The following is a 12,804-nucleotide window of genomic DNA, read 5'->3' as shown; positions in this document are numbered from 1 at the left end:
AGAAGCGGCTGCTGTCCGGGAGGCCGGCTCTGAAGGCAGCACCCGGCCAGCAGCAGCACAGAAGTAAGGATGGCATTGCCGCGTTACTTCTGCAATGTTGCCTGCAGAGCTGAGCCCCAGTCTGCAGGAGCCACTATCCGGCTGCCCAGTTCGGAAGGCAGCGGTGCAGAAGTAAGTGTGGCATGGAGTGGTATTGCCACCCTGACTTCTGCCTTGCTGCTGGTGGGGCGCTGCCTTCAGGCCAGGTGCCTGGCCAACAGCTGCTGCTCCCCAGCTGCTGAGCTCTGCAGTCCGCACAGGAGTCGGGCTGGCAATACCACGACCCCCCCAACACTAAGCTTGTGACTCACCTGCTGCTCCCTTTTGGGTCAGGACCTGCCCTTTGAGAAATGCTGCTCTCCCCTGAGCTAGCTGTGTCGTACCGGACAAAAGTGCCCAGAAGACCAGGTCTCACGCTCTGGGAGGCATTTTTCATGGCTGTGAATGTGGTAGGGCCCTAACAATGAAGTTTAAAGCTACAGACCCCTTGTCACAGGTGGAGAGCAGAAAGTGGGAACTGGTGCAGGAGACAAGTGTGGCTGGATATGTCTAGCACCCTTTCTGCTCACACCAGGGAAGGGTGCCTGAGTGAGATCGGGGGGTTTCCTACGTCACTGCTCCTTGCATTTTGCCATGGTTCCCACATTCTGCTGCAAAGAGCCATGGTTCTGCCTCAGATAAACACAACTGCAATGTAAACCCCACGCCCAGCTGGAGCAGGACTTGGAACGCAGGCCTCTGAACTCCAAAAGCAGCGCCAGTCTCTGAGCCTCGAGGTAAAGGGGAATGTTTCCGGGTTCCAGTGGCTCTAGGGCTTGGTTCCTGTTGTGAAGCCCTTGAGCTAGTTTGTAAAGAGATACTAACCTATTCCTGTACACTGCAGTTGTGTATCCTTTCTCTGGACTGCCGCTAGAATGCAACACACACACACACTTCTCTCTCTCGCTCGCTCTTTCACACACACACACACACACACACACACACACACACACACACACACACACACTCCATCCCACTGCTTTGATACCCGGCAGCTGCTGTCCGAAAACAACCCATCTGCCCCTCCAGCTGGGGGAGACCCACCCACGCCTGCTGAGTGTGATAGTGCACTGAAAGCGGAGGGTAGCCCCGGCGTGCAAGCAGCTGTGTGATCCTGTTGGAAGCACGGACGTACTCACACCACTGTGGCTAAGTTTTGTTTTCCTAGCGGTAGCCGGGTCAGAGGTCGCACAGGTGTGTCTCCGAGAGCTGAGACTCAAGCTCCGCTCACAGTGCAGACACACCCTAGCAGGGTGAGCGTTAACAGCGCACACCATTGGGTACTGTCAGCTCCGAGGGCAGACGTGGCCTGAGACCCTAGTGCAGCAGGGGCCCGGGTCAGTTTTTACAGCCATGTAGCTAGGGGAGGTGAACGCTCTGCCCTGTGTCTATGCTGTGGTTGGTTTGCCATCTAGATCACAGCAGGGGCCCTTAACCTCTCCAGACAACTGGGCCCCTTTCAGGAGTCTGCACACTCCGGGGTTCACCTCACTTCAAACCTGCACGCTCGCAAGCACAGGCTGACATGCAGAAGGGTGACAGCGCACTGTAGCTGGCCAATCTCTGGCTCCTCATCTTACCAGCTAGTTAGAAAATGAATCAATTGGAACATAAATAGTTTGCTTACATTTCACGATCTATAGAGCAGAACAAACAAGTCGATGTCTGTATGAAATATTCGTTTGTTGTTGGTGCTTTTTACACAGCCTGTTGTAAAATGAGGCAAAAAGCTAGGTGAGGTGTGTGCAGGTCTGGGTGTGTGCAGCTCCGGTTGTGTGCACATCTGGGTGTGTGCAGCTCCGGGTGTGTGCAGGTCTGGGTGTGTGCAGCTCCGGTTGTGTGCAGCTCCAGTTGTGTGCACATCGGGGTGTGTGCAGCTCCGGGTGTGTGCAGCTCCGGGTGTGTGCAGCTCCGGGTGTGTGCACATCGGGGTGTGTGCAGGTCTGGGTGTGTGCAGCTCCGGGTGTGTGCACATCTGGGTGTGTGCAGTTCCAGTTGTGTGCAGCTCCGGGTGTGTGCAGCTCCGGGTGTGTGCACATCTGGGTGTGTGCACATCTGGGTGTGTGCAGCTCCGGGTGTGTGCAGGTCTGGGTGTGTGCAGCTCCGGGTGTGTGCAGGTCTGGGTGTGTGCAGGTGACCCTCTGGAAGGATAATGCTGGCCCTGTGCCTTTCCCCTCCCTTGGCAGCGACTGCAACTGCTGCCGCCCGAGCCCCGTAGCATCCCCTTGTGGAATTGCTGGTGCTCACAAACCAAGCGGCATGACCTTGGCACAGCTGGAGCCGCCGGGCTGGGTCAATCCTGACCCAGCTAAGACCCTGCAAATGCAAGTGGTGGGGCTGTGAGCGGAAACCTGACTGGCTCCGGGCCAGAGTGCCTGAGAAGCGAGTTCCTCCGCCGCCCCCGAGCGGGGAGCTGCGTGTCGAGGGGGGCACAGCCCGGCCCGGGCGCATTACGTCCTTGTCTTTGCTGCAGTACTTAAGTACCCTGGACTGTTCCCCAGCCTGAGCCTGTGCATGGACGTCTGTCGGCTCATTAATATACAACAGCGTTAAACTTGTCTCCCGGACACGCGCGGCGTGTAACAGCCTGTGTCCCAGGTCCCTGGCTGCCGTGTGCTCGGCGGCTGAAGAGGTTCCATGCTGCCGTGATAGCGGCACTCCCTGGAAAAGTGCCCTGGAGCCAGGTTTGAAGGATTCAGTCCCCTGGCCCTGGGACAATGGCTCGGCTGGCGCTTTGCCTGTGTTTGTACAGTGCCTAGCGCAATGGAGTCCAGGGCGCCCTCCGCTGGACCCTCTCCAATGCGTCCACTTCCTTTCTGCAGGGGTGGGCCCGCAACTGGCCGCAGTGCTCCAGATGTGGCCTCACCAGAGCCCAATAAAGGGGGATAATCGCTTCTCTGGATCTGTGGGCAATGCTCCTCCTCATGCACCCCAGTATTCCGGGCGCCCTGGTGACTCAGATCCAGCTTCTCATCCACTGCGATCCCCAGGTCCTGTTCTGCTGAACTGCTGCTTAGCCAGTCGGTCCCCAGCCTGTAACAACGTTTGGGATTCTTCCATCCCAAGGGCAGGACTCTGCACTTGTCCTTGTGGAACCTCATCAGATTTCTTGTGGCCCAATCCCCTAATCTGTCCAGGTCACCCTGGACCTTGTCCCTGCCCTCCAGCGTATCTACCTCCCCCCAGCTTAGTGTCGTCTGCAAACTTGCTGAGGGTGCAATCCATCCCCTCAACCAGGCCATTCATAACGAAGTTGAATCCATGCTGACTATTCCTGATCACTTTCCCCTCTTCCAAGTGCCTCAAAATGGATTCCTAGAGGATCCCCTCCATGGTTTTTCCGGGGACTGAAGTGAGGCTGACTGGTCTGTAGTTCCCTGGATTGTTTTCAGCAATCCTACCTCATAAAGGAGCTTAATCGCTTCGTCCCTCCAGCCTGAATGAAGATGCCGCGGCCACGCCTGTCAGTGAGTGAGGTCTGTGACTGCCTGTCGATGCTGTGGATGGGAGGTATGGACATGACCCAGCAGAACAACTTCTGGGATGTGTGAGGGGGTGTCTGGTGGTGGTGGGGGGGGGATGGGCAGGAAGAAGGTGGGAGTCTGGCTGCTGGGAAGTGAGTCAGGTCTTCCTCCCAGGGTGAGGCATCCTGACTTCCCATGTCCCTGGGAAATCCCCTTTAGTGGGATTCTGTGCTGGGCTCCCACCTTCTCCTCAGGTTAGGACCAGCAGGGTGGAGGTGTCCTGAGCAGCTGCGGCTGGCAGCTGGATGAACTGCACAGCTCCATGCAGCCCCCAGGAGAGATGTGGGGATGGAAGGCGAGGCCCCTGCAGACAGCACTGGGCCTGGCTCTGTTTCTAGCCATGCTGAGGTAGTGGGCGAGGGAGGTGTCTGGCTTGTCTGGCTGCATAAGGCAAACTGAACGAGTCCACGGGAGAAGTGGTGCCTTGAGCAGAAAGAGCAGCCATGCTGGGGCAATGCCCTGAATTAGCTTTCATGGCAGGAGGGAAGCGATTTAGGTATTGGCATAGAGAGGACACTTATTGAGTCTGCAGATGATACCAAGCTGGGAGGGGCTTCGAGTGCTTTGGAGGATGGGTTATAATTCAAAATGATCTGGACAAACTAGAGAAATAGTCTGAGGTCAACTTATTAAACTTCCTAACGGTCAGGCTATGTCTGCTCTGCAGGCTTCTTGCACAAGAACGTCCGTTCTTCCACAAAAACTTGCTGGCTGTCTACACTGCACGTGTGTTCTTGCACAAGTACATTTACAGTAAAGCATCGCAACAGAGGGCTTCTTATGCAAGAAGCCCTCTCCCCATGAGGAATAAAGCCCTCTTGCACAAGAAGGCAGTGTGGACTGGCAACAGGGGTTTCTTGTGCAAGAAACCCCTATGGCTAAAACAGCCATCAGAGCTTTCTTGCACAAGAGAACATCCGCACTGCCATGAACGCTCTTGCACAAAACAGTTCTTGTGCAAGAAGCCTGCAGTGTAGACGAAGCCTGCAGTGAGACGTAGCCTCAGGGGCTGTGTCTAGACTGCATCCCTTTTCCGCAAAAGGGATGCAAATTAGAAACATCGCAATTGCAAATGAAGCGGGGATTTAAATCCCCCCCGCTTCATTTGCATAAACATGGCTGCTGCTTTTTTCTGGCTCGGAGCTTTGCCGGAAAAAAGCGCCAGTCTACACGGGGATCTTTCGGAAAATAAAGCCTTTACCGAAAGATCCCTTATTCCTTCCAGCCCAGTAGCCTGTCTTCCCACAGATGCTTCCATGGGAATGAACAAAACAGGGCAGTATCCAGCGATCCATCCCGTCTCATCCAGTCCCAGCTTCTGGCAGTCATCAGTTGAGGGACACCAACAGCATGTGGCCACATCCCTGACCACCATGGCTTATAAGCACTGATGGACCTGTCCTCCCTGAACTTATCTAGTTCTTTTTTTGAATCCAGTTATCCTTTTGGCCTTCACCACATCACATGGCAAGGAGTTCCACAGATGGACTGCACATTGATTGGTGAAATACTCCCTTATGTTTGCTTTAAACCAACTGCCTGTTACATTTTTGGATTTATATAGTGGCACTGTGATTTTTTTAATCTCTTATTTCTACCCCTTTCCTAATGGCTCCTAATACTCTGCTAGCACTTTTGACTGCTGCTGCATGTGAGTAACAGTTTTCAGAGAACTAGCTATGGGGATGCTGTGACGTAGTGGGGGTACTTGCTGGGCTGTGGTGACCTCTGCTGTCTGGAGCAAGACCCATCAGGGAAAACCTTATTATGCAAAGGTACCATACCGGTTGAACCAGCCTACCCCCCATGGGGAGAAACAAAGGGAGGTGGAATGCTGCCCTGGCTGGGGGCAGGGCTTGGAGAGGGGGAGTTAGTTCCTGTCTGGAAAGCAGGGGAGAAGGAGCTGGCGAGGGGGCTGGGATTCCCCTATCTCAAGGGGGGCACTGAGGCCTCTTAGCCCCAATTCCTGTAACCAGATTCCATCTGTGCTGCGCTGTATCCTGGAGGAGCAATAAACCACCCTCCATTCTACTGGCTGGTGGAGTCTGTTTGTGCCATTTCGGGGTGCAGGAGATGGGGGACCCCCAACGCGCCGTCACAGATGCCAAGATCTCTTTCATGCCTCGGAACAGCTAATGGAGACCCCCCAGTTTGGACAGACAGGTAGAGTTGTGTTCTCCAGTGGGCAACACTTTGTATTTATCCACCAGGAATTTCATCTGCCATTTGCTCGCCCCGTCCCTCGGTTTAGTGAGCTCCCTCTAGCTCTGCGCAGGCTGCTTTGGACTTAACTCCCCTGAGTAGTTGTGTATCGGCTGCAAACTCAATCAAGCCCCTTTGCATGGGTTGGCGCCCTCTCAGCGGGTGCTCACCAGTCAGAGCAGTGGCCCTCAACCTGTGGGGTGGGGCCCCCAGGGCTCCCTTACACTTGCTGGCTCCAGGGCTGCAGCTCAAGCCAAAGAGCCCAGGGCCAAAGCTGAAGTCTGAGGGTGCTGGATTCAGGATACAGGTCCCCGGCTTGGGGTGAAGCCCTTGGAACCTCTGCCCCAGAGCACTGGACTCAGGCTTTGGCGCTGTCCCCAACAGGGCTCAGGCTTCTGCCCCCTCCTGGGGCTGTGAAGGGATAGTTGTTGTCACAAGGGTCCCAGTCCAACAGAATGACCCTGGTTCTTTTAGTCCTCCCGCTGCTATTCTACACGGCATCTGTACACAGCAAAGAGACCTGCTCTGGGGTCATGTCTCAGCTGCCCAAGGGGGCTGTGACCTGCATGTGTTGCAAGCACACAGAGGCCTGACGCCACCATGGTCACACTGCCACAGGCTGAGGGTCTGGTCTTGCCCTGCGCGGAGAGGGGCAGGCCCGGTTCCATTGGGCAGCTCAGCTGGACAGACAGTGCGAAGAACAAATCAGAGGGTGGCTGTAATGAGAGGGCGGAGCCACCATCTCCCGCATCTCGCGCTCTACAGGCACCTGTCCTGGTGAGCAAAGTGAGCATGTGCCGGAGACGCCACCGCCGAGCGCCAGGGGATGGTGCGGGCTGACACCAGGCCGACTTGCCCTGGGAGCCGTAGGTGAGGACCCGAGAGGCAGGACGTCTGCTGTGAAAGGCCAGGAGGTGACAGGAGCAGCAGCGGGCGAGGCTGTAATGTCTACGTTGCCATGTCTAGCTGTCCTGCCCTGGTGTGCATGGGGAGGCTGTGGGGGAACCTCGCCGCTGGGACCGTGCACCATCGGGTCTGCTCCTACGTGGGGGGCTTTTGCTTGGAGAGGGAGTACAGAGCCCTTAATTTCCCTTCTCCCTTTCTGTGTCCTTCTCCCTGGAGCGAGGGGGCCTAGCTCTCCCCCCTCTGTCCCAGCACCCAGTCCTGGGCCCCCCGCATGGTGCGCAGAGCAGCCCAGTTCTCCTTCCCGCTGTCCCTCCCTCCGGCAAGGCACAAGTGGGGCATCTACCCCAGAGCATGTTTATTGTCCTAGCCCAGGGGGCTGGAATGCCACCCCATCCCAGAGCAGGACTGGAGCCTCAGACCCCCAGCCCGGCTGCCCTGGGCGGAGCCAGGGCCCAAGAGTTTTGGTGATCCCCACCAGGGCCAGGCAGACCCTGGTGCTGGTTCAGCAGGCTGGTGTTCACCCGTGGTGCCTGCAGAGCTAATCTAGCACCGGATGCTCTTCGTGCCCAACGTCTGCTCCCTGAAATGCAGCCGCTGGCTACCCAACATGGGGTGGAGCGCCCTGGCCAGGGACACCCCCTGATTTCTATCTCGCTCCCACCTGGTTCAACCCCGGGTGTGGACACGGGTCTGCGGCTCAGACTGGCGGATTTGCAGGGCTCTAGTGATCACCACGCACGCCAAGGAACCGGCTAGCGGTGATCTAGTGCAGCCCACAGTGCCAGGGAGGTAGCAGGCCATTCTGCACCCACTGCTGCCGTCCTGCTGGCCAGCCCTGGGACAGCCGAGCCGAGCTGAGCCCAGAGGCAGCTCTCCGCTGCGGTCAGCTACTCCAGGAGTAGGTCATGCAGAAGTGACTGCACAAAATCACACTCTGCTATGAAGTGGGGCTGAAAAGCGGGGAGAGCAGAGTTTTGAGAGAGGGCAACTACGTGGTACAAAGACGCCTGGAATTATGAAACAGTTTGGCTATGTCTACACGACCACGCTAGTTTGAACTAGGGTGGTAGTGTAGACATACCCTTTGTGAGGTTGGTAGGCAGTCAGCATTGGGAAACCCACGCTGATATGAAGCAGGAGCACAAGTAGAACTCAGGATCTCGTTTTATGGACTGCACAGTAAGCAGAGGACCCTCCCAGAGGAGGCGGAAGAATTGTGCAGATTCAGTGTGCGTATAGGAATTAATAAATGAAAGGGTGACTAGCTTGCTTTGGTCTTGGGAGCGGCTCTCTGGGGGCCTGGAGGGAATGTCTGCTGATCCTTCGGTTCTTGGGATGTCAGCCACTAGGGTAGGAGCCACGAGCTTAGATGTCTCAGGCTGCCAGGGCGCAAACTGCTCGACCGGAGCGAGTTAATTCCATTTTTAAGCAAAAGCCACGGACACTTTTTGTGAGTCTTGCAGAGGCGTTTTTAGCTTGTAGCCAAATGTTTGCAGCCTGCGAAGCACCAGGGGACCCTTTGGTGGAGCGAGGCTGGACGACTGGGAGATGAATGGCCACTAAACACGGCCCTAGATCAGATTGCAGTACAATGGATGGAAATTGCATTTCAGGTGTGATGTACAATAGCTGCATCGGCCAAATTACTGACACTCGTACATTAGCTTCCCAAGCCCTTCCTTGGATGCACTGTGACTTCCTCCCCAGGCGGACACCAGCGGGTTAGGGTCAGGAATGCTGATGGAATCTGCCCTGCTTGCTGTGTGATAGGATAGGCTGCTGCTGGGCTGCTGCACGTTAGCCCTTTGGGAACGTGAAGTCACTTTGCAGATTGTGTTGTTAGGCTCGTCGTGGGTGAGATTCAAACCTGCTTGGGCTGGAGACAAAACTCTCCAGACTTAATAAGATTCAAATTAGACTGGAATTGTGGCTTGTCCTGATGCTTAGAAGAGGCTGCACAATTTATTCTCCTCTTTGCTTCGGTGCTTGGCGGCGCTTGAGCAAAAGCGTCCTCCCACCCAGCCGCGAGTCACCCCCAGCGCCTGGCCAGCCCCCCTCCTCCCCCACAGCGACACACATGGCGAGAGCTTGTGCCAATTATGCATTATGGTGTATCACGGCAGCTGGACTCCGTCACACTAGGGGCAGGGCAAATTTAGCATAAAACGTGAGCTTGTCAAACACACCTTGTGGAGCGGATGAATCAGTAGCAGCCCATGTCGCCCGAGCAAGAAGGTCACCAAGTTGCTTGCTTGTTAGATCGAACTCAGATTGTACCTATGGGCAAAGCAAAAGTCCAAGAGCTTCGCACACTCCGAAAATCCCACGTCTAGTCCCGGCGGTGCGGAGTCCAGAACGCATCGCCTCCGAGATCACTGACAAAAGCTGTGATCGGGAGGCCAGTTTAGATTGACTGTGCTACAAAATAGATCTCCGAGAGGTCCATGAGCCCTGGGCTGCCAGGCTCCGGCTGCCTCTCCTCTTGCATTACCGGGACGAGAGGCATCACGTCTCGCAAGGAGAAACATCTGAAACATTTAGGTGGAATTTTCTCATTCTGGTCACCTAATCCTCCCCGCTCCTTTCACTCTCCTGGCCTGTCCCGGCTCCCCTGTCATGAGTCTCCCCACACCCAACTGCAACAGGGTGAGCATACCCCGCAGCAGGCCACAAGGGATTAACCCCACATGTTTCCTCCAGGGTAGCTTGGCAGAGACCCTGGAGGTTTTTCGCCTTCCTCTGTAGCATGGGGCACAGATCACGGCTGGAGGATTCTCTGCATCTTGGGGCCTTCAAAGTATTTGAAGGCTTCAATATCTGAGATCTAGGTGAGAGGATTATTCTAGGAGGGGTGGGTGAGATTCTATGGCCTGCACTGTGCAGGGGGTCAGACTGGATGATTGTAATGGTCCCTTCTGACCTTAAAGTCCATGAGTCTATGACATGTGGGAGGAGGAAGTCCTGCCCCATCTGCTGTAGTGAGCATGCTCAGAGTGCTTTGCCAGCATAAAAGGAAGCAGCTCAGCTCAGGCCAGGAGGGATGCTGGAGAGGAAAGACGTGGACCATTGAGATCCACCCCCAGACCCTCCTGGCAGGAGATGGGAAGCCCCGCATCTGGCAGAGCACCAGGGAATGGCCTGCCTTGAGGAACCGGGAGAACCCCAGGCATTGCAGGCTGCCAGACCACCAGCCACAGCAGGAAGCAACCAAGAGCTCAAAGTCTTTTCCCTGCTGAGCGGGTGGTGGCCTCCTCTGCCACAGCCAGGTCCCTGAGTCTTGAAACCCTAGTTGGGTCTCCAGTCCACTGTTGACAGTGCCAAACAGACTCTGCCTATTAGGCCACGCTGTCCTGTACCAAAGGGCAGCCATACTAACTCTGGCTATTAGATCACACTGCCCTGTGGTGAAGGGTGGCTGTACCAACACTGGCTATTAGGCTGTGCTGCCCTATAGACAAGTACGGCTGTACTGACTCTGGCTATTAGCCTGTGTTGTCCCAAGGCAACGGGCGACTGTACTGACTCTGGCTATTAGCCTGTGTTGTCCCAAGGCAAAGGGCGGCTGTACTGACTCTGGCTATTAGCCTGTGCTGTCCTGAGGTGAAGGGCGACTGTAGTGACTCTGGCTTTTAAGCCATGCTGCCATGTAGCCAAGGACGGCTGTACTGATTAGGCTGCGCTGCCCCGTGGTGAAGGGTGGTCATACTGACTCTGGCTATTAGGTTGTATTGTCCTGTGGCAAAGGGCAACTATACTGACTCTGGCTATTAAGCTGCACTGCTCTGTGGCTGTCTCTGGCTATTAGGCCATGCTACCCTGGGCACGGGGGCAAGTGTCTTCACCTTGGGCCTTATACTGTGGGGGTTTTAAGCCCATAGGGCACCCTATAGCGTTAACTGTGGTCTATACACACTACCCTCACCACGCCCTACACGCCAGGGTGTGCATACTTTGTGACGTCATCCTCCCTGGATTCTCACTACCAGACTCAGACTTTGCCACTTTGGTTTATCAGCGCCTGCCCCCCGGACACCAGCTCCCTTTGGGGCATGAGCTCCATGTAGAGCGCACGGCGGAGACCTTCTGACAGAAAAAATAAAGACAAGTTTTTTAATAAAAAACCCTCAGATTTAAACATGAAAAAGCTCGGGGAGAGCAGAGATAGGAGAGTTACACAGAAAAAATCATAAAGACACAACCTCAGGCTTTACACGTCTGTACTGGATAAACCCCCCTTTGTAGTACAAGTTACCTGTGGCGTTCAAACCCTTCTCCTGTTCCTCTCTTAGCCCAGTGGAGAATCCAGCTCAGCCATGGCCAGCATCCATGACCGTCCCTCAGAATGGAGGAACACATGTAATAGCCTTGAAACCCCCCAAGGAGACACGCCCCCCTCCCAGTCTCGGAAACCCTTATATGCCAAAACCTGAGACACAAACCTGCTTTTAAAGAGCCTTTATCCCTTTTTTAGTTTTCTCTCTCAGGGTGCGTCTAGACAACAGGGTTTTGTCGACAAAAGTGGACTTTTGTCAACAAAACTATACCTGTGTCCACACTGCCTTTGAGTTATGTCGACATAGCGTTGACAAAACTCAGCAGTTTTGTTGACGTATGTAAACCTCATTCTACGAGGAATAACGCCTTTTGTTGACACAGTTCTGTCGATAGAAGGCATTGTTGCATCTACACTGTCCTTTGCGTCCACACTGTTATGTCGACAAAGTGGCTGGCTTTGTCGACAGAACTGGATGTAGTGTAGACGCTCTTTGTCGACAGAAGCTTTGTCGACAGTATCTGTTGACAAAACTTCTGTCGACAAAAGCCTGTAGTCTAGACGTACCCTTAGTGTCCTTACTTAGAGATCTGGGATGTGTCCGTGGCTTTCCATTCATTGAATAGTCCACCCCATTCTTTCCAAGGCTGGGCAATGAGGGCACACCGTACCCGACACGGGCTGCACACGCACCAGGGGCTTGGGAGGTGCCCCTCCCAGTCTGATGCCTCATCACCCTCCTGCTGGATGAGCTGGAATTGGGTTGGCCCAAAGGTCCAACTAGCCCAGCGTCCTCTCTTCTGACAGTGGCCACTGTTGGCTGCCCCAGCAGAGAGGAATAGACCAGGCCACCATGGAGTGAGCCTGTTGAATCCAATGCCTGGATCCCTCACTACAGCCCACAGGCTTGTCTCACAATGACTGTCAAGATCAGAGCATCACGAGCTTTCATAAACCCTCACTTGTGTTTGCATAGCACCACAATGCTGTACACATCCATCGGCTTGCCTGCTTGTTCTCTGGAGTTCAAGCAAGGGTGCTGGCAGGGGGGAGGTGGGACGGTCCAGCCCTATCCCTTTTTACTGGCCATTAAGGTGAACGCTGTGGGCTAGGAGCAGAGAGAAATGAGTGCGCAGGGCAGGGCTTAGAGAGAAGAGGTGGCGGCACAGGACTGGGGCCTCAGGAGAAGGGCCGGTGTGAGGGTGAGGGCTCAGGAGAAGGGCCGGTGTGAGGGTGAGGGCTCAGGAGAAGGGCCGGTGTGAGAGTGGGGGCTCAGAAGAAGGGCCGGTGTGAGGGTGAGGGCTCAGGAGAAGGGCCGGTGTGAGAGTGAGGGCTGAGGAGAAGGGCCGGTGTGAGGGCGAGGGCTCAGGAGAAGGGCCGGTGTGAGGGTGGCGGCTCAGGAGAAGGGCCGATGTGGGGGTGAGGGCTCAGGAGAAGGGCCGGTGTGAGAGTGGGGCTCAGGAGAAGGGCCGGTGTGAGGGTGAGGGCTCAGGAGAAGGGCCGGTGTGAGGGTGAGGGCTCAGGAGAAGGGCCGGTGTGAGAGTGGGGGCTCAGAAGAAGGGCCGGTGTGAGGGTGAGGGCTCAGGAGAAGGGCCGGTGTGAGGGTGAGGGCTCAGGAGAAGGGCCGGTGTGAGAGTGAGGGCTGAGGAGAAGGGCCGGTGTGAGGGCGAGGGCTCAGGAGAAGGGCCGGTGTGAGGGTGGCGGCTCAGGAGAAGGGCCGATGTGGGGGTGAGGGCTCAGGAGAAGGGCCGGTGTGAGAGTGGGGCTCAGGAGAAGGGCCGGTGTGAGGGTGAGGGCTCAGGAGAAGGGCCGGTGTGAGGG

General features: G+C 55.8%; 1 long non-coding RNA gene across 1 annotated transcript in view; it reads left to right on the top strand.

The window, feature by feature from the left end:
* The first annotated feature begins 6,453 nt into the window (after nt 1–6,453).
* The window catches only part of LOC142821013 (uncharacterized), a 37,366-nt gene continuing 31,015 nt past the window's right edge, over nt 6,454–12,804 (top strand). Inside the window, exon 1 of the long non-coding RNA XR_012898060.2 lies at nt 6,454–6,674. This is a non-coding gene — a long non-coding RNA (uncharacterized LOC142821013). The remainder of the gene's footprint in view (nt 6,675–12,804) is intronic.

The sequence above is a fragment of the Pelodiscus sinensis genome, chromosome 29 (genome assembly GCF_052426305.1).
Source record: "Pelodiscus sinensis isolate ZL-2025 chromosome 29, ASM5242630v1, whole genome shotgun sequence".
Classification (NCBI taxonomy): domain Eukaryota; kingdom Metazoa; phylum Chordata; order Testudines; family Trionychidae; genus Pelodiscus; species Pelodiscus sinensis.
This window is presented reverse-complemented; position numbering and strand designations above follow the sequence as displayed.